The sequence below is a fragment of the Monodon monoceros genome, unplaced genomic scaffold, assembly GCF_005190385.1.
Source record: "Monodon monoceros isolate NGI ecotype Baffin Bay Population unplaced genomic scaffold, NGI_Narwhal_1 Super_Scaffold_9, whole genome shotgun sequence".
NCBI classification, from domain to species: Eukaryota; Metazoa; Chordata; class Mammalia; order Artiodactyla; family Monodontidae; genus Monodon; species Monodon monoceros.
The window spans coordinates 32,636,857-32,663,615 of record NW_021703786.1 but is presented as its reverse complement, the minus strand read 5'-3'; the positions used below and the strand labels follow the sequence as shown (position 1 = coordinate 32,663,615).

General features: G+C 51.1%; 2 long non-coding RNA genes across 2 annotated transcripts in view; both read right to left on the bottom strand.

The window, feature by feature from the left end:
* Nucleotides 1-228: 228 nt before the first annotated feature.
* Nucleotides 229-11,720, bottom strand: LOC114889292. Its single transcript, XR_003791999.1, has 3 exons — nucleotides 9,924-11,720; nucleotides 8,133-8,176; nucleotides 229-3,729 (listed from the first exon to the last, which is right to left on the bottom strand). It is a non-coding gene; the product is annotated as an uncharacterized LOC114889292 (long non-coding RNA).
* Nucleotides 11,721-11,856: 136 nt separating this feature from the next.
* The window catches only part of LOC114889293, a 148,040-nt gene continuing 133,137 nt past the window's right edge, over nucleotides 11,857-26,759 (bottom strand). The window contains exon 4 of the long non-coding RNA XR_003792000.1: nucleotides 11,857-12,249. This is a non-coding gene — a long non-coding RNA (uncharacterized LOC114889293). The remainder of the gene's footprint in view (nucleotides 12,250-26,759) is intronic.

Here is a 26,759-nt window from a genome sequence, read left to right as displayed (position 1 = left end):
CCATGGGAGTCACTTCTCAGACACCAAGTTTCTCTTGCAGGACAAAGACTGATGCGAGGGCAAGGGATGGGAGAGGGATTTTAAAGACACAGAAATCCCTTGGCCACCCACAACTTTCTCTCTGCCCACCAAGTCTCCTGTATTTAGCACAGCTGTCCCTTTGGTAGGGGAGGGGGAGGGTTATCCAAGTCCTGTAAGCAAAGCGTCAAACACCTCCTGTGCCATCTTTGCTGGCGAGCACCTCCACAGGAACCACCTTTAGTTCAGGCTGCCCGTTTCCAGAAGAGAATCGCATCCGAGGTCATTCTGCACCCACGCAGCCTGGCCTGCTGTGTCATGAGTCCATGGGCGGCACACATCACCAAAGCGGGTATTTGCTGCAAAAGGGCTTTCTGTTGGACTCGGGAATTTTTAAACGTCGGTTGCCTATGTCACTTTGCAAGACGGAAAACAGTTCCAGGTGCTGCTACCTTGCCTCCGTAAGCTCTGCCCAGAGATGGGCTGCTGGGCTGGAGGGGAAAAGTGATGGACGGGGACGAGGTGAAGAGAGGTGAGAAGGTTATTGGCTGGTACATCCTGCTGTGAGTCTTCGCCTCTGCCTCTCCCTCCCTCCAGCCCCAATTCTGGAAGCTACCTCCCCGCCTGGCTGGGTGATCTCCTCCTCAGCAATCTGCTTTCCACCAAAAAAAAGTGTTCTAAATAGAGCGGAACCGAGAATGGGATGCAGCCCGGATGAAGTCTTCCCCACCCTGGAGAGCCCAGCGTCCCCGGTGGAGGGCTGGTCCACCCCCAGTGCCTCTTATTCAAAGCATTCTTGACCCTGGAGCGCCCAACCCTGACGGCACGCATGAAGCTACCATGAATGGATTTTGCTTCTACAGCACTTTGCCTGGACTGGATCCTTCCTCCCTCCTAGGCTTTCCAGATACCTTCTCTGGCCTCCTCTCCCTGCAGGTACTACCCTCTAGGCATCCAGGGAGCTCTATTCCAGGTGGGGACCAGAGGCCCGATGCATCATTGCTCACCATCAACTTGCCGAGGGAGGTTGGGTGGCTTAATTGACCCACCTGAACCTCAGCATTCCCCAAACCGAGGTCCACGAACAGGGACCGCAGTCTCTCATCGCATCAGATTGTTGAATACTAATTTTTATTAAGTTAGAAACTCCCATTGCTCTCAAAAGGGCCTGGGCACCAGGCTGGGGGTGGACCTTCAGACATATCTCCTCCTGTGCTCTGGAAAAGTTCTACCCAAGGCTCATCCCCACCAGGCACAGAGCCTGCAGCACGTTTTGGGATCGAGGCTCAGCACGTGGTTCTGTGCATGTCACTCATTAACACACACGAACAGGATTATTCCCATGCCAACCAGGTTTTATTAATGAGGGTCTCACACCCCCTGGAATAAGAACCCTTCAGCCCTCAGAAGGCCGGGCCGTGAGAAAGCCCACGTCCTCCAAAGAGGAAAGTGTCTCCAACATCCTCCAAGGGGCGAAGGGTCTCGCTTCGCCCTTCACCATGTCACCAACTCGTGACCCAGGTAAAGCCCAGGACAAGTGACCCTGTGACAGCTCTGGGATGTCTCTGGGAGAAGGTTTGGGAGTGGCAGTTGGGAAGGCCATTTGCAGGCTGGGGCTCGCGGGGAAGCTGTGGGGGGTGGCAGAGTGCACCCTCCCCCCCCCCCCCCGCCCCCTCCTGGTGCCGCCCTGAGTCCAGCCTTAAGGACTCCAAAGCCAGAGCCAGCCCGTGTCTTGTCCGTGAGTCAGCGCCACTCCGCTTCTCAGGGCCTCTCTGAATTCAGCACCGCCAAGAACACCAATTCATCCAACCAGGCAAAGGCAAGGAATTTAGAAAGTGAAGTGAACTTACGCAGAATGTATTACCCACACTGACCACTGTCCGCTTAGCGTGTGCCTCCCTTTCCTCTGTCCCAGCACAGAAGGAAAACAGGGCAGGGGGGAATGAGGAGGGAGGGGGGGGTTTTAAAATATGCAAATAGGGGCCCTTCATAACAATGCATTTCTAAACAAGTAAACAAGAATAATCATTGTTCCAAGTTGCTTGGTTCTTTTTTTTTTTTTTTTTCCGCCAGTTACATCTATTTCAGAGCTAGGAAAGAATAAGTTAATCCTCTCTATCTCCTTTCTTACAAGTCTGGTTCAGAGCCCTGGAAAAAAAATTAAAATGCTGAAACAAGGTATTTTTTCCCCTCTGGATGAACTGCTTTACAATAAGCTACCTGCTGGGGTCAGGAAACCTGAGATCAATGGCTTTCTGCTCCCACGAAAACTCACAAGGGGGATTCATGCTGAAGAGCTTTCTCAGAGAGACGGTCACCCACACATAAACCTTTGTATCTGTTCCAGCTTTTATTTGAAACCATTTCTCTCCTCTGCTTCACCTCCTTCCCTCCTTCCTTCTCCCCGGAGAACAGCTTCCATCCAGGGCAAGATGCCCGCCATGTCCTTGCCTTGTCTGGAAGTGAAGGGGTGATGGAAGAGACGAGAGAAGGCAGGCTTGGGGGGTTGCTCCCAGTGCCCCGAGAGGGAGCAGAGTTTCTTTACTATTAGGTGTGTGGTGCTCAGAAGGGGGAGAAACGGTCAAAGTCAAAATAAATAGCCAACGGAAATCGGCAGCCCCTCCTGGGAATGGAAATTGCCCAGAATGAACGTTTATCCAAACACATGAGGAAAATGGTTCCTGTTGAAGGACCGGGCTAGGAACACTCCTTACTGGAAAGGAAATTTGTTTACCACATTTTATTTGTTCCTTAGTTTTTAATGCTGTTCTGGCCCCACGTCCTGTAAACAGACCAGCTTTTCCATTCTCCGGCGGTGCCAGGAGAGCTGAAGACAGAACAGACGAGCTGGTACCAGAATCCTGAACGACTGAGGTCTCACAGCTACAAGAACCACACCCGGCCGGGGGCTGAGAGAGGAGCTTGTTGGTCTGCAGTGGAGAAGAAGGGTGTGATTTGAAATCTAGGTGTGGAAATGGGGAGAAGGCTGCCTGGCTTGTGAGATCAGCTCCTTTCTCTGCCCGGGTAGAGGAGGCCACGGGAATGGCTTCAAGAACCCAATGTGTCCGACTGATTGAGTATTCTGTAGGGCTTTCTCAGTCAGTCGAGGCAACTGAAAAGTTCTGGAGAGAACCTGGACTTGGGGAGAAAACACCTGACTGGTATTAGAGTCAGATGAAGCTGATGTGGTGCTGAGGGTCCCCAAGAAGGAGAATCACTGTTCCGAGGGCTAGTATCCAGGCATCATCATATATACTCTTGGCTGGCAACCCAGCTCTAGCCCCCAAACCAAAGCAAACAACCAAAAGGGCTCCCCACAGCTGGAGAGATTCAGTGATGCCTTGTTCACACTGGGGAAACGTAGATGTAGTGGCGGAGTTCACATGTGAAGTCTCCTACTACCCAGGTGCAGAAATCACGTGAGCCCAGAGTCATGGCAGACGTGTCCATGCCGTTCCACGTTCAGGGGGTAGAGCTAAGAGCCCACATTTATCGAGTGCCGCGTCCCCGGCACCCTTCTAAGTGCCACACCTGCAGTAACTCATCTAAACCTTGCAACCACCTTACGAAGCAGTTTAAAGATGAGGTTCGGTTACTCCCTGGAGGTGTCACTGCTAGAGGTCTGGTGATGTCCTAAGACAGGAACCTGAGTCTCTGAACATCTGCATGAAAAAGAGCAGCCTGTTTCCACCACAGCCAACTCACGTCCCCCTGGAAAATGAATGAGAAAGAGGCATTAGGTAAAGCAACAGAGATTTGGGGCTATTTTGTTACACAGCAGCCTACAGTGACTAATACAGCTTGCACAGAGAAACTGTAACACTGCCCTTAGGGCAGGGGCCTTACGGGGTGTGCTCTAGGGCAAGTCACTGAACCTCCCTCACCTTACTTTCCTCACCTATAACAAAGAGGTCTTAATAGCATCTCACAAAGTTGCTGTGATTCCAGTCAGAAGCTTTGGCAGGAGCTTTTAAACCGTAAAGCGCTGTAAGACATTGGGCTGTATTCTTTCCTGAACTGCCTGATTTTTCTTGGCCAAGTGTCTTGGCCAAGACATCTCTTGAATGTCTGAAATTGGTCTTGGCGACCAGAGCCCACAGATGACACCCACTTTGTCCAAATTCTAATTTTGCTCATTTGGACAAAGAAGACGGGGTGGTCTTTGAGTTCTTCTCTTCCCCCAAAAGGTGAAACTTCTGCCTACCTTTCTGCTCTCCCCCCCACAGAAGGGTTGGTTAATCAGATAGCAAATGGGAACAGACTCTTCTCTCCCTGGGTCCGCTTGCTCTCAAATGGTGCCTCTTCCACCTTGGCTTCTGTCCCCCAGTGGTAAGCCCTGGAACCCAGGAGGTCCCTCCCCATTAGCAGGGGACCTGCTCATAATAATCCAACTTCTCTGTTTGCGACTTGCTGGAAACGTTCATGACAGGGTGAAGAGCAGGCAGTATTATCCACCCAGATTCTCCAGTAATACTCACCATGAGTTTATTTGGCAAATGTGATTGATGATTTCATGTGTGCCATTCTTGTCTGACCAGACTGTAAGAGCCCGAAGGCAAAAGACCTCTCATATGTGTTGTGTTTTTCTTCTGTATTTCTCCCTATTAGACGGTGTGAAATTCTTTAGAAATTCTGACCTAAACTTTTGATTTTAAATTTCTCTTTCCTACCTTAAAAATCACCCTAACTCTCAGATAACCGGCAAAAACCAGACATATTCTATTTCAAGAAGAGATTCTTCAGGGAAAGCAACCAATCAAGGAACAAACACACTTTCTCTGCTGTTCAGAAAACACTTTATTAACAGGCAGACAAAAAACAGGCAACCTTAGTGGTATACACAGTAACAGCTCACTAATAGAGAAAGTCAACTCAACATCTTCCTTGTATATCTACCAGGTAAAAGCCACTAAGATACAACTTAAGAGCTCTGAACTTCAGGTGTCCAATGACCTTGGCATGAATCCCAGCTCTCATACATAAGACTTGAGCAGAGCCATGGATCCCTGTACATCTCTAATTTCTGAGGATGAAATGTCAATCGCAGTGCCTGCCATGTGATGCTGAACATTATTGGGCATTTTAGGGATAAATTTCAAAGTGTACGGAGTGACCCTGTTCCTGCTTTTATGACAGACAGACAGACAGACAGAGGAATGTTGGGAGAAACAAGTTTAAAACAAGTTTGGTATAAGCATAGTAAATGACATACAAAAGGTGTTCTGGTGAGGAAGGAGGGAACAGTGTTTTGGGGTACCTAGCCAGTGCCAGATGCCTTAAGAGAATATGTGACAGAGGGAGAGGTCATGACTGGTTGAGAGGGAAGAAGAAACCCAAGAAGGCGTCCTAGAGCAGGGAGCATTTGAAGTGAGCCTTGAAGGATTAACAGCATTTCAGTAGCCTGGTGGCCCAACACAGATCTTTTAAAGCGTAGACTCACCCAGGAGGGATTGCCAGAGGATTAACAGTCATGCTGAGCTCAATCAAAAATCACCACTGGAGTGTGAAAGGGACTTTCTCAATTAAGCAATTCCAGAACATTCCCATCTCTTGACCGCACGAGCAGTGGTGGGGAACTGCCCGTCATATCCGGGTGGGCTGGTAAGATGCCTTCTCCACGGACGGTGACCAGGGTGGCCTGGAAAAGGGCATCGGGGTCTGACATGGAGCAACGTGCCTCGGTGTGCTGTACCCCACAGTGGGTGGGTATTAGCGAGCACCACCCAGGAGACCCGAGTGCCCTGGAACTGCAGCGCTTTAGAACAGACTGAAGACGTTTACGGCAAAGGGTAAAGAATGTGCCGTCTAGTTTAGTTTCACTGCAGTTCATACGTGGAAACTGGATAGACTGGGTGGCTGTCTAGCCCCTGGAGGTCTGGCTATCTCACTCCATGTGGTCCCGACCAGGGTTCTTGGCCTTCCCCAATCGATAGAAATTGATCAGAGGCCAGACAAGAAATTCAGGCAAGGCTTTATTGGGGCCCCTGCTGCAGCAGTGGGGAGCAAAAACAAGTAGCAGGTACCCCTGATTGTTCCCTGAGGTAGAGGGTGAACTTGGTCCTTATATGGGGGGAGGGTAGGGGCGTGTCCAGGGGTCGGGCCGGAGTGGTGGCTTAGGTGGTCTGCCCACCCCTTTGGAGGTGCTGTGTGCAGGGGGCATGCGTAGTGCCCTGCTTTTGCTCCCGACACCCTGTTTTTCGCTCTTCAGAAACAGGCAGTTGGGTTTTTGGTCTCTTTGTATCTTGTTGTCCAGAACCTGCCCCGACTGTGCATGCGCCCAGTTATTTTTAGTCCCTTATAGTTTCTTTGTATCTTGTTGCTCAGGAGTCGTCTGTCCAGGTGCCAGCCTTGCAGCAGAGGGTCCCAGGTCCCAGGTCCCAGCCTGTCTCGCATGGGGAGCGACAAGCCTGATCGGTTCATCTTTCAGCACATCAGGCTGAGATCATCAGTCACTGTGAAACCACTTAGAAACGGGAGAGCTGTACCTTTTTTCCCACGGCTGTGATGATGCTCATTTTAAGTTTAATGAGGGGCAAGACCTAACTTTTTGAAGAGCTCACGGCTAACTTTTTTATTGTTAAACTGCAGCATACAGAGCACTTCAATACTGTGTCCCTGGAAAATGTTTCCAAGAGGGGGTGTACAGCAGTATAAAGTATGTACTAGATAAGAAAAAATATATACAATAGCAGTAGGCAAGTGCTCACTTTAATCACAATTCTAAATTACTTATTTTCATATTAACATAGATATTTCATAAACCAAGAAAAACTGAGCTAAGTATTATGTATTTTTTAATGGTTAACACGAGTCAAAGAATTTTTATTTAAAAGAGATCAGGAGCTGGTAATTAAAATAAATAAATAAACCTTAATCCTGACCTGGAGACAAATCCCGGTAAAGATCCAGGTTCATTTTTCTTATTGATCGCACCCTCCAATTCGTTGTGTGAATTTGCCAGATTAGATGGTATAATTATCTTTTTTTTTTTTTTTTTTTGCGGTACGCGGGTCTCTCACTGCCGTGGCCTCTCCCGTTGTGGAGCACAGGCTCCGGACGCACAGGCTCAGCGGCCATGGCTCACGGGCCCAGCCGCTCCGCGGCATGTGGGATCCTCCCGGACCGGGACACGAACCCGCAGTCCCCTGCATCGGCAGGCGGACTCCGAACCACTGCGCCACCAGGGAAGCCCATGGCTAACTTTTGAAGAGCTCGAGGATGGAGGAGACGCCCAAGGACCACCTGGTGGGCTTGCAGCCCTGAGCCACCGCACTGTGGTCATGGGTAACCCCCAGGGCAGCAGGAGTCCTGAACACAGGCAGCTTCACACCCAGGACAAGAAGCCTTCCACATCGTGCTCTCTCCGCCTCTCCAAAACCCAGGCCTGAGCTACCCTTGCCTAGAAGGTGGGAGTGGGGGGCAGGCAAAGGAGGAAGGAAAGGAGAAAGAAGACGGAAAACAATTTAAAAAAAACACAACCCTTCGACAGAACCTGATAACCTGGAGTACACGGTGATCAGTGCTGGACAGCATACAAAAGCCAAAAGGGAGGTCCCAGGACAGGTCAACTTAAGACTTAATATTTGCCTTTCACTAAGCAAACTAATAAATCCCCTACAGTTTTAGCCACGCAGAGCTCCCATTTTTTATTTATTGGTCAAAACGGCAGGTGGTTTTTTTCCCCCTCCCAGTCACCCCAGGTAAACAGCAGCCCCCCTTCCCCTCTCCTGTCATCAGTCTGTGTGTCTGTTTGCCTTCTCCCTCGACAAACTCTTGTTCCGTATAGCTGACAACAAGGGCAAGCAGCCATGAAGTAGTCTTTGGTCAGGGACTTCCCAGGACAGCCCCGTTTTTGGTCTGTGCAGCCAAAGGCAAAGGCTGAGAGAGCTACTTGTCAGACGTCAGCTGCATCAGGCGAGGCTTAGAACTTGACACATGGGAGGGACTTTGGAGGATGGTCAAGGCCACCCACTCCACCGTCCCCTCTCCCATTTTATTGATGAGAAAACTGAGAGCCGGAGAAAAGGCTTGAGTGATTTATACATGATCTTGGAGCAAGCTGAAGTTAAGGCAGGACTAGAGCCAGAGAGGAAAAAAAAAAAAGCAAATCTTACCTACTGTATAGCACAGGGAACTCTGCCCAATATTCTGTAATAACCTAAATGGGAAAAGAATTTGAAAAAGAATAGATACATGTATATGTATAAGTGAATCACGCTGAAGAATAGATACATGTATATGTACAACCGAATTAACTAAGACAACATCGTTAATCAACTATGCTCCAATATAAAATAAAAATTTTTTTAAAAATAGCAAATCTCTTAAGTCATGAATTCTATCCAATATGGTGGCATCGTGGACGGCAGAGGTAGAAGAGGCTTTGGGGAATGTGTGGCCTGACTTCCTCATTGTACAGGGAAGGACTTAAGAAGGGGAACTTTCTGAGACAAAAACTTAGGTCTCCTTGTCTTCTAACTCTGTGCTTTTTATCAGCATAAGGCACCTGGACCCAGAAATAAGATGCACCGTGGCTCAACAGCTGATGAAGAAACTGACATTCGTGGACACTTGGGAGCCCGTGAACCGCTTTTTAAAATTCTGCTTCCCCACCAGGTTGAGTATCATCCAACCTTCTCTCCCAGTTCTCTCCCAGTCTGCCAAAAAGGGTGACCTCCCCCAGGCCTGGACCATCCCTCATCTGATGTGGGAAACAGGATTCCTGCATTAGTCAGAGGTAGATCTAGATAAGAGTGATGCTTTAGACCACTTCCAGCTCTGGGAATCTGGGATTTGACGTGGATGAGAAGATAAGAAGAGAGAGAAAAAGAGGAAATTGTTGCTTTTGGCACAGCAGTGGGACTTCTTCTGGAACCAATGACCATGTGTGGGAGATAAATGAAGGAAACATCTGAAATGAGTCCATCTTTTTAAAAAGAAAAATGACACCCCAGGAGCTGGCTAGCATTCCTTCAATGGCAGTGAAGGCAAGGAGAGTCAGAACAGGGGCAAAACCCAGGTGCACAAGGTCGGGTCTTAACCTCTCCACGTGTGTAACGAGAGAGTCCCTTCTAGGTGTTTGTGTGCCCATCTCCACCCCGACCGGTGATGACCTTCTGGGGTCACACCACGCAAGATGAGCGTGATTAGCTGAAGGCCCGTGTTCCAGGGCTCCAGGTGCTCACGCTTGTCTTTCAGCAGAAGAGGTGGAGACTTGATGCCCTCGGCAAGAAGCACCAACTTCAGGATGGCATATGCCAGCCTGAGAGCCTGGCTTTAGCGAACCTGAAAAGAACCTGGAATTTGCCTTCAGGTTGTTCTCATGTGTCACGAACACCCCACGCTGGGCTGGCACAACCTTCTCCTCCTTCCCTGCTACCACCCAAGTTCCGCTGCCTTATCCCAGATAGAGCCAGTGTCTGGAAAGGTAAGGGTGAGCTGCGGGGGGGGGTCCCATTCAACACTATCTGAGTTGAACTCAAAGGTTATCTAGGAGACTTCAGACAGAAAGTACACACTTAGGCCCAATTTACATGCCCCTGATATTTTAAGGGACCCTAGAGTTCAAAGGGATTTCAGGAAGTCTTGTAGCCAACTCCTTCCCTCTCCAGACAACACCATCCCAAAGGTATTTAGCTCTCTTAGTCTCTGTCTAGCTAAGAAGCAGAATTTTCTTCTTGGCTTCGTATTCTACACAGTGTGTGCTTGTATGACACGCATGCACACACACACACACACACACACACACACACACACACACACCATAGTCTTGTTTCCAGTGGCTGTATTAGTTGTTGTTTCACCATGAACTGTTTTGTTCTCAATGGAAAAGATTCACTTCACCTTTATAAGTAGGATTGTGCGGGAAAGGAATCCCTGGTACCTTGAATGCCTGCCATGCCCACCTGTCCACAGCACGCTTCTGAAGGATGTGGTCTCAGCTGGTTCTTTATAGCCAGGTTTTGATTCAATATCATCCAGCCCTGCCACCTTGGAAACAGCTGATGTGGTCACGATCGGTTGGTGTGCCTGGTCCATCTAGAGGCTGCCCAGTGGCCAGTGAAGCGGCCAGACGCAAGGGCTCTGAATGGCATCTGGCCAAACCAATCAAGAGCATCAGCCAGTTATAGCAGATGAAGTAGAAGCAGAGGCAAAGGTCATCGAGTCTCCAGTAGGGTGACCAGCTGTTCCAGTTTGCTTAGGACTGCCCCAGGTTTAGCACCAAAAGTCTTGCATCCCAGGAAATCCCTCAGTCCCGGGCAAACTGGGACAGATAGCCACCGTCAGCTCATCACCATGGCATCTCCTAGAATCAGGAGCAGCGGGTGTGGATGCTAACAGAAGATCAAGGTGAGCATGGTGGTTCAGTTTTGCTATCCCTGGAAACCACCTACTGAGACTGGGTATCTTGAATGACTTGGGCTTCTTGGGAAGGCCTGGGTGGGCAGCTGCCAAGCAGACTGTTTCCTTTCTATCAATACGTTGTTTCCATGGCAACCTGAAACAAACCAGCATTTACAGAGGTGATATAAATGGGTCTCTTTTCCTTAAAACCCGAAGGAAGCTAACGTGACGAGCGTGTATGCAGGTCAAGGAAGGAAGGTGAAAGCCCACAGACAAGCTTCCCACTTCAATAGCACGAAACATCCCTCAGAGGTTCCTCTCATTTGTCTGGTGGTGAATCTGAGATGCCAAGATGGACCCCACTGCTTCCCTGACAAGACACTGACATCACTAAATGGTCCTACATGCACAGCATCTACAACCCAGGGAACATGTATACGTCTGGCTTGAATTCTCTTCACAAAGGCAAGTCATCCATTTGCTTCGGAAAGAGAAAGTACACACATCTTTGGCTCTGGATTTTGGACAAGGTTGAACCACGATCCATCTCCAGGAAAAGTTTTCAGCCACATATATGGTGGCTACAGAGTGAAAGGAACAAACAGGACTTGTGTGTCATGGGGCCCCATCTACGGTCAGGTGTAGGTGTCACCAGCACACACTGGAGGGAGGACGGTCCTCAAGAAACACCATCAACTCTGGTCGCTGGATACTCTGTAATGAAGCATCATGCTCTGACATGGACCCCAACTGCCCAGCGGGAAGGAGGAGAGTCTTCACAGTGGACCGTGCATCTGTGGAAACAGAAGGCGTATTCGTTTTCTGCTCCTCCAGACGCACACCTGCACGCGATCCAAACCAAGAAAGTTGAACATGGGGGACGCTAGCCTCTGGGATCCAGCTCCCTGCAGAAGCCCCCTCCAACATCCTAGTGTGTTAGAGCCTGAAGGATTTCTGCACAGACGTGCAACACTCTGGAGCCCGTGGGGGCCAGATCCCACGTAGATGAGAAGGGATACTATTCCAAGGATGCTTGTACAGCAACGTGCAAACACCGGCCTCTTTAGAAGAAGCAGGAATGAAAAGTAAGATCCCACTGACCTACGTGTAGGTAACTATTCACTCTGTATCTGGGTGGGAGATGATGGAGCGAACGAGAAGAACTGCTCAGTCCAAAGGCACAGCAGACGTGGTGGGTGCAAGGGGCAAGAAAGGGTGAGGCAGAAAGCTCTCTGGTTCCCGAGGACTGGTACAGGGCAGTCTTAGGACCAGGCAGCAGCAGAAGAAACGTTTCCCACCAGGAGGAAGAAGAAGGCCCGGGATCCTGGCATCTTCTTTTTTTTTAATTTTTTGCGGTACGCGGGCCTCTCACCGTTGCAGCCTCTCCCGCCGCGGAGCACAGGCCCCGGACGCACAGGCTCAGCGGCCACGGCTCACAGGCCCAGGCGCTCCATGGCACGGGGGATCCTCCCGGACCGGGGCACGAACCCGCGTCCCCTGCATCGGCAGGCGGACTCTCAACCACTGCGCCACCAGGGAAGCCCCTTGGCATCTTCTTTAATTGTAGGTGGCCTCCAGGTCACGCAGGTCAACACAGACACTATCTTTAATTGTAGGTGGCCTCCAGGTCACGCAGGTCAACACAGACACTATTCTTCAGGGCAAGGGTCTTTGCTTTCTCCTCAAATGTCTTCTCCAATCCAGAAGTTTCTTTATTCTCCAAAATAAGAATTCTCAATCAAATCCAGAGCTCTTGCCTCTTAGGAGATGGTCCTACCTTAGCCAGGTCCTGCGGTGGTCCTAGCGGCAAACTTTGGCTCCACTAAGGTTCCTGGTGGGAAGTGTGGGTGAAGAGCAACAGCTCTTTACCTGTCCTGCCTTCCAGGCCTGTGGACCAAGAAACAGCATAACAGTGAGATTCCGGCTTCTGTCCTTTCAACAGATGTCTTTCAACAATGAGCGTCACCTTACTGCCTTTAGTCCAGAACGTTCTAGCTACTGAACAGAACATACACTGCTTCTAAAAGCATTATGTTCATTCAGGAAGAAGAAAGGCCAATTTACACCATTCAAGGAACTCCCTGTATTCTGAATCATGGCTGGGAACCCTCTACACAAATCTCACCACTACACCCATAAATGATTTAAAAACAACAACAACAACAAAAAAACCCCACTGAATACAGCCTGCTCAGAGGAAGCGGAAAATTCTGTTTTTCAGCATGCCCCTGTTATGTCCATGAGATATGGGGCCGGGGGCATGGAGGTGTCAGACTACCCAGTTTACACATGGGGAAACTGAGGCACAGAGGGTGCCAATGTTCTCAACATAGGATGACAAGCATCCGGTCCCTCACCCTAATGTGCACTTCAGCTGGAACGGCTCTCTGCTTCCACAAGACCCTTAACAACGAATTAGGAGATTATCCAGAGTGGATGGGGCCCCTCCAAGGAAATGGGAAGACACGACTTGACACAGTTCTCTTTCTGTAATGCTGATTGCAAGCAAATGAAGATGCACTAGGACTCGCCATGCTTTCCTGGCTTCCTACCACGCCCTCTAACCCGTTTCTGAGTGACAAATGTGTTTATTAGCATTAAATGCCCTCAGGGGACTTCCCCATTTGAAAACTGCTGAGACCTATTCACGAACCCAGATAATCCGGGCTCCACGTGTCTGGTTCCAACAATCACCATCAACCTACCAACCTACGAGGAATAACTTGCAAATCCATGCGTTCACAAGCACCACATTGGATGAGATGCTCTGAATGCAGACATAAACCAGACAGGCAAACCCCACCCCTGTGGGTCATAGTGGGGAGGCAACACTGTGAAGCACGAGGCTAGAAGGACAGCAATATCTGAGGGGGATGCACTAAGGTTTCTGGGGGCAGTCGGGCCAACTCTGCGTCCCTAGAGACCGGCGAGGGTCAGGGCTCAGCCTGGTTCAAGGCAGCTCTCCTTCCTGTGGGCTTTGGCTGAACCCCTGGCGGGGATGTGGGCGGCTACCGTGAAACCAGAGAGAAGGATGCTGACTGTTAGGGATGGGAGGACATCACCTAAGGGCCTGGAGGAGGTCGAGTAGGAGGAAGACGGTCGAGGGCGCTCGTCTGCAGGAGGACTGTGAAGGGAGAGAGCGCCTGCATGTGCGGGAGTCAGCACCCCGGAAAAGCCAGCCAACGAGCCTAAGCAGAGGCACCCTGGTGCTCCAGGCGGCCCTCCGATTGGTGGCCAAGAGGGAAACCGGACACCCCGCCCAGGTGCTGTCCAGGCCCTCTGGACACTCTCTTTCCTTCGGACCCCCAAACGCCCCCAATAACCTCAAAGTTCTGCTAAACGTTCTAGTTTTCTTTCCCTTCCTGGTCAGCAGCCCTCTGAGCTACCCCAGAGGGAACCAGGGAGAAGCCCTTTCCCCAGAGAGGCTCACGCAGCTAGCAAATTAACTGGCAGCCCCGTGAATCACACAGGGACTTCCTTCTTGTCGCCCGGCAACCACATGCACTTGGCAGTGGGACATTAAACACAGAGGGGAATGTCGGGAGGCATGGGCAAAATAAAATAAAAAGTAAAACACACGACCCCACCCCAAACCCCTCCCCGGACTCATCCCAGCCGGGCAGACCCAGCCAAGGGGGCTGGGGGAGGGGTGGAAACGAGGGCATCAACCCAGGGGAGGAAAATGAGGTTAGGACCAGCCTAAGCAGAGCCTGACACTCCCCCCTCCTCTCATCAAACTCTTCTAGGTGTAGCATTTGTATTTGGCCAAAGACACGCCTTTATTAGCTTAGAGAAAGGCAGTGGGGACCTTGGATTAGCAGGCACCTAGAGATTTGAAAGATTACTTAGAAACCCAGCCCGGAGGGGTTAGGACCTGGGACCGCCAGGGCGGCTGTTCTTGCCTCTCCCTCCAGCATCATTCCCCAGGTTAAGTCACTCTGCCACCTCTAGGGCCGGATCCCCTTCCTCCAAACTTCTCCCACTCGAATGTTTTCGTGCCCGTTGCTATGGCCACTAGGAGCTGGTTAGACAAGCCTCCAAAGCACCACCTGGCCCTTCAGATCCTGCCTCTGGCCTCTTTGAAAACTCCCGGACCAGAAGTAAAAATGGACATATATACACTACCAAGCGTAAAGTGGATAGCTAGTGGGAAGCAGCCGCGTAGCACAGGGAGATCAGCTCAGTGCTTTGTGACCGCCTAGAGGGGTGGGATAGGGAGGGTGGGAGGGAGGGAGACACAGGAGGGAAGAGACATGGGAACATTGTGTATATGTATAACTGATTCACTTTGTTATAAAGCAGAAACTTTATACACACCACTGTAAAGCAATTATACTCCAATAAAGATGTTAAAAAAAAATGCATGTAGAGTTGACACGTGGAACAACCCATAGGAGAAAAACTGGGGACCAGGAAGGGGAGAACAGCAGCAAGGCGGCCCCTGTGATGGGCTGAATATTAGCCCCAAAGATACTCACATCCTAATGAATCCAGCACCCTGTGAATGCTAACCTTCTACAGCAAAAGTTAAGGACCTTGAGATGCAGAGATTATCCTGGATTATCGGGGGAGCTGGGGCAAATGTAATCACAGGTCTCCTTATAACAGGGAGGCGGAGGGAGATGTGACACAGGAGAAGGTGCAGGAGATGTGCTAACAAAAGCAAGAGGCTGGAGCGAGCGATTCAAGGAAGAAAGCATGAGGCAAGGGAAGCAGGTGGCCCCCCAGAAGCTAGAAGGGCCAGGAAACAAACTCTTCCCTAGATCTTTCAGAAGGAAACAGCCCTGCAGACACCTTGACTTCGGCCCTGGGAAACTGACTAACGTAAGAGACTGTAAGAGAATAAATGAGTCTTGTTTAAAGCCACTAAGTCTGTGATAATTTTATGGTGGCACAGAGGAAACTAATCTCGTCGATCAGGGCATATCTTGTCTGTTTCCCCACAGACCTAGAGAAGAGGGTATCACAGTGTAAATACCGATGACACTGGGGAATTTGGCTTGGAGAGGTCGAACAGCCACTCTACAGGCTGAGAAGGAAAAAGTCAAGTCTCTGAAAGTAACTGAGGCAAGAAGCAGCCCAAGCTTTGAAGTGGGCTCCCAGATGAGACCACTGGTGACCGTCACTGGGGCCAATAGCTTCATCTCTGAAAGCCTCAGTTTTGCCATCTGCAAAAACAGAGATGATGTTACCATCCGCCCTGCAGAGCTTTGAGGATTAAATGAGATACTGCATGAAAAGCACATGGCACGTGGCAGATGCCAAATAAATGATACCTCTAAGGAAGGATTAGACATGCAGATATGGGCAGACGCTGTTAAGTGCCCATCCCAGTACCTGTTCTCCCTTTGCTACTAAGCAACATAACTGATTTTTGGCTGGCACACTGTGGCCCAGAGTAAAGAGACTACGTTTCTCAGCCTCCCTTGGCCGCTAGCTGGGACCATGTGACTAAGATCTGGTCAAAGAAATGGAAGTGGAAAGTGTTGTGGAACTTCTGTTCAAAAGGTGCTTGGAGGAGCCCCATTTTTCCCTATCTGCCTTTACTCCCTTCATGAGGACATAATGGCTGGTGCCCCAGCAACCATCTTGGACTTTGAGGGGCTCCAATGAAAATGGGAGTCATGCACTAAGATAAGCTAACCAGAAGGTGGAAGCCTAGATCCCTGATAACTCCAGAACTGCCATACTAGCTGTGGATGGCCTTTCTTTGGGTTTCTGTTACGTGAGAGAGAACGCTCTTCTGCCTCAGTTATTGAGTCACTGTTAATTTTAGAGTTTTCTACTAACCATAATGGATCCACTATACCACCGATCTAGGGAAACAGGATTCAGAGTCATTCTGGAGTAGTGGTCCTCAATGTGCAACCCTTGACAACAGCTTCAGAAGCACCTGGGAACTTAGAAATGCAAATTCCCAGGACCCACCCCAGACTTACTGAATCAAAACCTCTGGGGGTGGAACCCAGCATTCTGTGTCTTCACAAGCCCTCTGGGTCATTCTGGTGCACACTCAAGTGTGAAACCACCATTCTAGAGCAAGGTTTCTCAAATTCTGGCACTAGTGACTTTTGGGCAGGATAATTCTTGGTCAGGGGCGGGGGCGGGGATGCTGTCCTATGCATTGTAAGATGCTCGGCAGCACCCCTGACCTCTACCCACTAGAAGCCGGGAGAAGCCCCTCTCGGTGTTCAAAATGTCTCAGACACCGGCCTACATCTGGGGTCGGGGGCAGAGCGGGCAACAAAATCGCCCCCGTCACCGCCTCTGAGCAGCGGTTCATTCTTGACTTTGGTTGCACATTAGAATCACCTGGGAAGTTCTTCAAAATTCCCGGGCCAAAATTCTCACCCCAGCCTGGTGAGGTCGGAACCCACTAGGACAGGACGAGGCAGTTAAAGCTGTCCGGGTGATGCCGGCATGAGGCCAGTGCTGAGAACTGCTGCACACTGCAAAGGGCCAGCGGGCCCAGAGGAGAGCCTGCTCCAAGCTGGAGAAGGTAGCCACACACCTGAATCCTGACGATGGCCAGGACACACGGTACTCCTAGGCAGAAACCGTAACGAGGGCGACCCGGGTAGACTTGGGAACGAGCATCCCGGCTGCCAGACGGGGTGACTGGATGGCGTGGAATTCCCAGGGGCTGTGTCACCTCGTTTCCCATCAGAACAGGGTGGACACCTTTCAGTGTCTCCCATGAGTAACAACGCAAAGCCTCAGTTTGCTCCCTCAATGAACGCAGCACGCGGTGAGCCAGCTCCCACCAGGCACTATAAACATGAGCGCACTCAGCACGAACAACTGCCTCAATAAAGACGGCGCCACAGCCACGGGGCCTGCTTAGAAACGAAGAGCCTGCGTTCTCCATCCAACTGGTAAACTCTCCAGGCACTGAAACCAGAATCCTCCCACAGGGATACGCTCTGCGCAAGGAGAAACTCCACATGTATTGAATGTAGCCCTGAAAATAAGCTTGGCTGGGGGTTGCTAAGTAGGTCGGAGTGGAAAGGGAGGAGAGAATTAAATGAGAAACCAGCCACCAAGCGAGAGGGAGAGCTGAACAGGTTGACAGGTTGACGCTCTGACTTCGTGAAAAGAAGGAGGCAGTCATGTGTAAATTCTCTCTCCTGCCGGGACTTTTTCCTTCATTATTTCAGCCCCAGCCTGCCCGGCCGAAATGCTCAGCCAAGCGTTTCCTTGTTTCCTTTGGCCCAAATCGTGAAGTCCAGGATGTCACTGGGGGAGGCATGGGGAGGGGGTGGAGGAAAGGAGAAAGAGGAAGAGAAAAAAGAGGAGGGGCTTCCCTGGTGGCGCAGTGGTTGGGAGTCCGCCTGCCAATGCAGGGGACGCGGGTTCGTGCCCCGGTCCGGGAGGATCCCACATGCCGCGGAACGGCTGGGCCCGTGAGCCGTGGCCGCTGCGCCTGCGCGTCCGGAGCCTGTGCTCCGCAACGGGAGAGGCCACAGCAGTGAGAGGCCCGCGTACCGCAAAAAAAAAAAAAAAAAAAAAAAAAAAAAGAGGAGGATGGGAAGGAGGTGATAAGGAAAGAGAGAGAGGAGGGGCAAGAGGATGCTCACAGCACCAGGATGAACTAGCCTCTCTGGTCCCTGCCTACGTCAGCCCCACTGGGCCACCTGGATGGAAAGATGAGCAACAGGTGTGAGTCTGGAACTCCTACAGGAGGCGCTAACTCCCCGTGGGTCTCTAAGAGGAGAAGGCTCAGTGGGATGGAGCCGCCCAGTGTGTGCCCTTCCCATCCTGGGGATTCTGCCAGTCCACTGAATGCACCTGATTGGAATAAGGCAGAAGAAATCCGGCTGCCCTGTATCAGTGCTATCACACAGGCAAGGAGCCCAGGTGCCTCTTCTGTTCCCAGAGACTTTTAACAGGTTCCTGTGCAAAGAATACATAGGACTTTACGGCTCCCACTGACCATTTCCAAGGCTCCCACCTTCCCTTCCTACATACTGCCCTTGCTCACAGAGTCAGAATGCATCTCACTCTCGGGCTTCCCTGGTGGCGCAGTGGTTGAGAATCCGCCTGCCAATGCAGGGGACACGGGTTCAAGTCCTGGTCTGGGAAGATCCCACATGCCGCGGAGCAACTAAGCCCGTGCTACGCCACAACTACCGAGCCTGTGCTCTAGAGCCCGCGAGCCACAACTACTGAGCCCACGTGTCACAACTACTGAAGCCCGTGCTCCACAGCAAGAGAAGCCACCACAACAAGAAGCCCACGCTCCGCAACGAAGAGTAGCCCCCGCTCGCCGCAACTAGAGAAAGCCCGTGCGCAGCAACGAAGACCCAACGCAGCCAAAAATAAATAAATAAATTTATTTAAAAAAACAAAAACAGAATGCATCTCACTATTTTTTTTGGGGGGGGGGAAGGTACGCGGGCCTCTCGCTGTTGTGGCCTCTCCCGTTGCGGAGCCGCTCCGGACGCGCAGGTTCAGCGGCCATGGCTCATGGGCCCAGCCGCTCCGCGGCATGTGGGATCCTCCCAGACCGGGGCACGAACCCGCGTCCCCTACATTGGCAGGCGGACTCTCTACCACTGCGCCACCAGGGAAGCCCGCATCCTCACTCTTAACTACAACCCCTGGGTTCCCTCCAGCCTGTAAACCTTGTGTGCAAATGTCCTGACTCTTGCAAATGCGTTGAAAAATAAACTTTAAAAAGCTTCCAGATGTTCTGTTGTAGGGGTGGTGTTTCTCTGCTCCTATCTCCAGGGGCCCATGTGCGATGCCCAGCAGCCTGACTGCCCAGATGAAATCTGAGGCGGCCAAGAGGCACCGCCTGGGGGCAGGTGGAGAGGATGCCCCTCCCCCCCAGGACCGCACTCAACCACTGTCTCCATCACTCTATCCCCGCAAACACGTGACCTTACACACCCCATCTATTCCTCCACCATCCCCCATGCCCGCCCTGTTTCTTTCACTCCTATAGGTGAGATCTACAACCCTGAGGTTTGATCCACATAGTGCAAAAACCTTCAAGATCAACAAAGGAGCAAGTCTGCGATTCCCAAGTGATAAGCTTTGTTCTTTCTGAGCATCTACCTCATTTCTCCCTTAAAATTCTTTTTTTTTTTTTTTTTTTGGCTGCGCCATGCAGCATGTGGGATCTTAGTTCCCTGACCGGGGATCGAACCTGTGCCCCCTGCACTGGAAGGGTGGAGTCTTAACCGCCGGGCCTCCAGGGAAGTCCCCTCCCTTAAAATCCTTATACCAACTGCCTTTGTAGCATACAGTCAAGGACAAAACAACATGGAGTGGCTCTTCCACGTAAGATGTTAACCCATCACCTGCAGGTACATCTTAGGAGCTGGACCAGCCAGAACAAGGGAGTGGAGTTTGTGACTTGTCAAGGCCCCTGTGGGGCTGGTGGCCTCTGACCTCTAGAAAAGGAAATTACCAACGGGCAGCCTTGTGCACACACAGCCACGCACACACCCTTCCCAACACGCACACACCTGAGGGCCCGGGATTCTTTGCACAAGGTGACGCAGGCTCCCTTTGATGCTCGCCGGATGTGTTCCCATTGGGCGAAAACCAGACCTCAATAAAACCCGGCATTATCAAGAGGCCGGTGGTGGGTGACTGCACCGGCCTGTTATCTCTATGGCCCTGGGTGGGGCTGCTCTGTGGTGCTCCACTGAAAAGCATTAACTTCTAGGTGGATCAAAGACGCTTCCGAACCAGCCGGCCCAGACCCCTTGTTTATCCGCAGGGGACTGTTCCCAAAGATGGACTTTAAGATAATAGGGACCCCAGCTCCAGCCTCCCTCTGTCCTCTCCTTATCATGCAATATGTCCCTCTGGGGCCGCCCAACGGCCAATCACAAGGCCCTTCTCCTCTCTCTCTTCAGATGGCCCATTTAACAACAGCAAATGAGGGACCGGGCCCGGGAGTGTCCCAGCCCTGCTGCAACCATGGGTATCTGGGGACGGGGAGACATCTACTTGGGGACCATGCAGGAGCTCCTCTCCCCTCTGTGAGTCACGCCAGGGAGGGGGTTCCAGAGAGCAGGGCGTTTACTACACTCTTCCCTCAAGAGGGAGAAACTGACAGCCCTCACACCTGGTCCTTGACGTCCCTTGTTGGGCTCCACTGCCTACCCTAATGTTCAAGGCCTGCAACCCACCCGCAGTGAGGACACAGAAGGACCTCTGAGCTATCTGGATCTGGACACCAAGACGGACTGCGCATCGGCCTGGAGAGAAAGAGCACGTGCACTGAAGGCAGGCAGGTGCTGGCAGGTGCCTGAATGCCTCCTGAACGTTCCGGAGGCCCACACAGGTCTGGCAGCTGGAGGAGTGAGGCCAGGTTTTTCTCCTTTGCATTCAGAGTACCTGGCTTACTGTGTGGACCTGAACAGGCACATGAATGAACGAATGAATGAATGAACGAACGAACGAACAAGTGAATCACTCGCAACTCAGTGGCATGGACGCTCAATCCTACCAATGGGAAAAGCTTCAGGGAGCACATCTCACTGGAGACACCTTAGCTCAATGACACAGAGTCAGATCAAGGCTCAAATCCTGGGTCCCGGGCAAGGGACCTCCATTCTCTTTAATCCCTCTGTAAGCAGGAATAATGGTCATACCTCCTCCATCGCAGGGTTGTTAGGAGGATAGAGGCTCAGTGAGTAGTGTTTGTCATTATTACCGTATTTCCCTGTAGCACTGTCTCTATGAAAGAATCCAGGTAGTACGTTTCCAAGGAAGGAGGAAGTAAGTGCCTTGGTTATATTCCCGGTGTAGCCCAGACCTAAGGGGTGTACAAAACTCCAGCTCCATCTTCCATCACTCCTTTTTTTCCTCCTTATTTGACCCATAATGTTGTTTCTAGCATTGAAATTAACCCTCACCTCTTTCCATGCTCCCTCGACGGCCCCTAAAAAGTCTGGGAACTCCAGGTACAGGGAGCTGGGGAGGCAGCCACGAGTCATGAGCAGGTGACAAAGGCCGTGCACAAGGCCACTGACGGAACAGGACCGCGCCCTTGTCTCCAGCCTAGCTGAGGCCACTGGGAACTCCACCTCTGCCATCATGTAATGGCGAGATGCACAGACCCCCTCTGCCTTCAACTCGTATGTCTTTCCCTGGCTTCTCTCCTGCTTTTAACGTGTGTCCTGTCTTCCTTAAACCCCTGGTTTGTCTGTCTCTGTGTCACTCCAGCCTAGCTGAGGCCACTGGGAACTCCACCTCTGCCATCATGTAATGGCGAGATGCACAGACCCCCTCTGCCTTCAACTCGTACGTCTTTCCCTGGCTTCTCTCCTGCTTTTAACGTGTGTCCTGTCTTCCTTAAACCCCTGGTTTGTCTGTCTCTGTGTCACTCTCATTAGAGATGCCACAGCCTGAAAAGCCAACCCAACAGGGAAGGATGCCTACGGGGCTCTGTCTTGTCTGCCCCGGCCCGGACAGCGTGTGGTGCACGTGTCAAGGTGACAGGGAAGCTGGGTCTCAGCGCCCTGCGGTCATGGCGGGGCCAGGCTGTTCCCCAACGCTGCAGCTGGGCTCTCAGAGGCGCTGGGAGGTCAGGCAGCAAGTTCACAGGACAGGCCACCCACACGGCACATCAGGGCCGCGGGGCTGTCCCCGGGGCCAGCGCGGCTCTGGCCCTCGGCCCTGACTCAGAACACTCCACCATATGGCCTCCCTTGGGGAGGATGAGAGGCAGAAAAGACTGAAACCAGGGGCAAGAAAGAGCCCCACCTCCCTTGACGTGCCAGGGACCCTTCCTGGACACGGGGGCGTGGGGTGTGACTAGCATTGTCCCCACCAGGTCCAGTGAAGAACAGAGGCAAGTCTGATGGCAACATGCCCGCAATGAGACTGGGTGTCCCTCTCTGCAACCCCCAGATGTGTTTCCAGGGTTTGATGTGAACTCGAAAAACCCTGAACCTTAGGCTACTTCACACTTTTCTAATTAAAGACCCAAACTGGATTTTCATGTTTGCAGAGAGAGCTTTGACCCAAAGTGTAGGCAGCTGAGCAAAACAGGAAGAGAATCTTTCTCTTGTTCTCTCCCTCCCTTCTTTTCTCTCTCTCTCTCTTCCCTCTGAAAGTACAGAGGGATGGGGCGGGGGGGGGGGGGGGGGGGGGCAAACGAGATCTTGGCAGCCGTAGCCTCTAAGGTCCCCTGGAGCCTGCCTGTGTTCTGTTGAAAGCTTTTCTCTTTTCTTTGGTCCCATAGACACCAGCCCCCATCCCGGCTGGTTGGGCAGGGGTGGAGGTGGAGGGGAGCTGGGCGAGGCTCTGGGAAAAGAGAAAGAGGCAAAGAACAGATCCTCCGGCACAGCTGCCAAGAAAAGAGCCCGAATGCCGCGTCTGGGCAGAAGGCAACCTTCCCAGGTTTCTCGGCGTGCTGGGACTTGCTGGAAACCAGAGCCCTGGCTGGCAGGACGAGGGTGGACAGTGGAACCAGCCGAAGGAGGGGGGCCCCTGGGGGGAAGAGGGGGAGGTCTCAGTGAATCATATAAATTAGAGACAGAAGGGATGTCAAGCCACCTTCACTTCCTTCCTCTCCTAATGGGAATTATCTCATTAGCCCTGAGCTTCCTAGAGGCTAACTTTAAATGATTCCTCTAACGGGGATTTCAATCTACAGCCCGCCCCCCTGCCCCCGCTTCCCCATCAGATCTGACTCTAAGGAGAGCTAAGAAGGGCTCTTAAAGGGACCGTAGCAAAAAGACACCAGATAGGGAGGGTGGGAGGGAGATGCAAGAGGGAGGGGATAGGAGGATATATGTATATGTATAGCTGATTCACTTTCTTATAAAGCAGAAACTAACACACCATTGTAAAGCAATTATACTCCAATAAAGATGTTAAAAAAAAAAAAAAAGACACCGGTTCAATCTATTTAACTCTGTAGACTTTCTCCAAACATTTCACGCAAGGTTAGTTTTGCCCTTTCACCCTTTATTTCCACTTACAGGAATTTATTGTAAGAAAATAGTCACGGACATGGTAACAGGCTCAAGCATGACACGCCTTAATGCACCCCTCCCCCAAGAGAGACATATTCTAATCTCTGGAACCTATAAATATTACCTCATGTGGCAAAAGGGACCTGGCAAATGAGATTAAGGATCTTAAACGGGGGAGATGATTCTGGATTATCCAGATGAGCCCTAAATGCAATCACAGGTGTCCTTATAAGAGGGAAGCAGAGGAAGATTTGACTCCAGAGAGGAGGACACGATAGGACCACAAAGGTAAAGATGGGAGTGATGTGGCTACAAGTCAAGGTATGCCGACAGCCTCCAGAACCTGGGAGAGGCCCCCGGGACAATTCTCCCCCCGGGGGGCCCCCGGAAGGAACCAGCCCTGCCAACAACTTGATTTTAGCCCCAGAAGACTCATTTTAGACTTCGGGCCTCCAGAACTGTAAGACAATAAATGTGTGTGTTTTTTTGAATTTTATTTAATTTATTTTTTTTATACAGCAGGTTCTTATTAGTCATCAATTTTATACACATCAGTCAGTGTATACATGTCAAACCCAATCGCCCAATTCATCATAAATGTGTGTTTTTTTAAAACCACCAAGTTGGTGGTAATTTGTTACAGCAGCCGCAGGAAACTAGTACAGATATGAATACAGTTCTTGCTACCAGCATTGTCATCAGGGCCTTATTTCACAGCAAAGGAAAAAAACAAAAAAAGCATTGAAAATGTTCAAAAATTACCATGTCATAATGCGACGATGAAATAATACCCATAAAAATACAGAAGTACGATTTCATAATAATGGAGTAATAGATAACTGAATATGGATCCTAAATATTTTCCTGGCCTTTTGTAAACGTTTCTCGCGGTAAGCGTCTTATAATTACTTCTGTCATTGTAAAAGTCACATATTTATTTGCAGGGTGGTATCAGGGTTAAGTTTGGCTTGATCCCTTTCCATGAATAAAGAAGGAGGAACTGGGGACAGTTTAGCAGAGAGAGGTCAGAGTCAGAGAACCCAGGGTGGGTACCTTTCTGGGCCCTGAAGACCGTCAAGTTTCCTGGCAAACGGGTTCTCCTCTATATACACCACAGCCTGGAGTCAAGGTCCTCCACCCAGGGGCCCCTCTGGCCTGCAGACCCTCCTCCCTAACAGATGAGCCGCCCTGAAGTGTAGCCCATTCCCCTCGGCCCCTCACCTCGAGTCTGCTTCCTCCAGGCCCCCAAGAAGCATGTTTATCTCTGCTTCCGTACTCTGATGCTGCTCTTCGCAGTTGGACGACGTTTTAGTTTCCCAAGGCTGCTGTAACGAATCACCACAAACAGGTGGCTTAAAACAACAGACATCTATCTTCTCACAGTTCTGGAGGTCAGAAGTCCAAAGTCAAGGTGTCGGCACGGTTGGTGCCTTTCTGGAGGCCTTGAGGGAGAGCCCTCTCTCCCAGCTTCTGGTGGCTCCCAGCAAGCCTTGGCTTGTGGACGCATCACTCCACTCTGCCTCCAAGTTCATGTTGCCTTCTTCTCTGTGTCTGTCTCCCCTTCTCTTCTCTCCTAAGAACTTGCCATTGGATCCTTAACTAACTACATCTGTAAAGACCCTATTCCCAAATAAAGCCCCACTGTGAGGTTCTAAGTGGACACGAATTCTGGGGGATACTATTTAACCCCCTACAGGGGGTCTGCGGCTCCTTTCTCTCTCCACTTCTTCAAGTCTCAGTAACCTCAGTCTCCTCTGATTCGTCCAGGTCCCAGAATTCAGTCCCTCTTGGAAGTATGCAGAAGCAGCGGGAGCCTCCCTCAATGAATGAGCTTCCCAACGACTGGAGTTGCCAATGTGAGAGTGGGTGGCCTTAGGAGAGGTGGAATTCTCTGTTGTTGAAGCGTTCACGCAGGAAACACCTCTCTGGAAAGACGTACAGGAGGTCCTGGGTGTGAATGGGGGATGGGATTAGGTTGGGGGATGGGATTAGGTAGTCAAAAGAGTTGGGTTTTATGAGAACCAGGATTGTACCCAATCCATTCAGCACAGTGCTGGGCACAGAAAAGGCACTAAATAGATGGTTACTGCCCCATCAGGAAAGATCCCGTCAATCTCAACAGTCCTCTTCTCAGTGAATGCATGGAACACCACGAAGCAACATAAACTAAGATTAGATGATTTGTGTATTCAACAACTATTGGTCAAGCACCTCCTTGGTACACAGCATACGATCGGACACTCCTATGCGCCTCTCTCGTCTTTGATGGCTAGAAGGTGACAAGTCAGGACAGATCATACGGCAGGAGACACCAAAATCACCACCCCAGTGATTACGTGGACTCAGCGCCACCAGAGTTTCTACACGGGCAGTCAGAAGGTCTCTCGGGAAAACCTAAGAGGCAAGACCCTAGGATCTCTTTTTGCTCCTGCCCCGTCCACTAAGAAAGGGAGAGAAGGTAGAGGAGCATATGCCCTGCAGCGGCCAAGGGCAGGCTGTCTGTTCAGGCTGGAGCCCAGACAAAGCACACGCACCAGGCGGTGACTTAGCAGCTGTGTGCGGCCCAAGAAGCTCTTAAGCTACAGGTGGGTGCCTGCGAAGCCACCTTCCCAGGAGAGCACAAGCCTCAGGCCCTGCTTTACTGCTAATCACCATAAGCACCCCGGTGTCTCAACCCCAACCTGGGTGGCCTTTACCGCTCCCGGAGCCCTGGTCACATGCTCAGTGATCTCAGCTGGCCTCACACAGACCCTGTCAAGTAAGCAGGACAGGTGTTGTTATGATTCCCACTTCACAGATGGGGAAACTGCTGCAGTAACTCGATGACTTCCTCAGGGCCACCCAGGGAGCACGTGCCCCAGTGGCTAGGCCAGGGCTCCTTCCACAGCCCAGGGGGCAACTGGTGACCCCACCCTCTCTGTACTGCCCCCCAGGACTTTAGGGCTTTACATGTGGCAACAAATACTGGGGACGGCTCTTCCCTCTGGGCAATGGGCTTCCTGTTTGGACCCTGGGAGCCTGACTCACCAAAATTCCCGCCTCTTCCCATTCAATCTGTCCTCCTGTTTGACGCCTGGAAGTGGAAGGGCATGGACTTGGGGGAGGGAGAGAGGAGGGCATGGCTTGTGCCCAGGCTGGGCCGCCCCAAGAGCAGTGAAGGATGCTCTGGGGGATCTGGGAGGAGAAGCTGCCCACTGTGTACTTTTTTTATTTTTAAAGATTTTTTCGATGTGGACCATTTTTAAAGTCTTTATTGAGTCTATTACAATATTACTTCTGTTTTATGCTTTGGCTATTTTTTTTTTTTTTTTTGACTGTGAGGCACGTGCGATCTTAGTTCCCCGACCAGGGATCGAACCTGCACCCCTTGCATTGGAAGGTGAAGTCTTAACCACTGGACTGCCAGGGAAGTCCCCCCACTGTGTCCTTTTCCAGGCAGGGAAAAGAAAGAGGAGA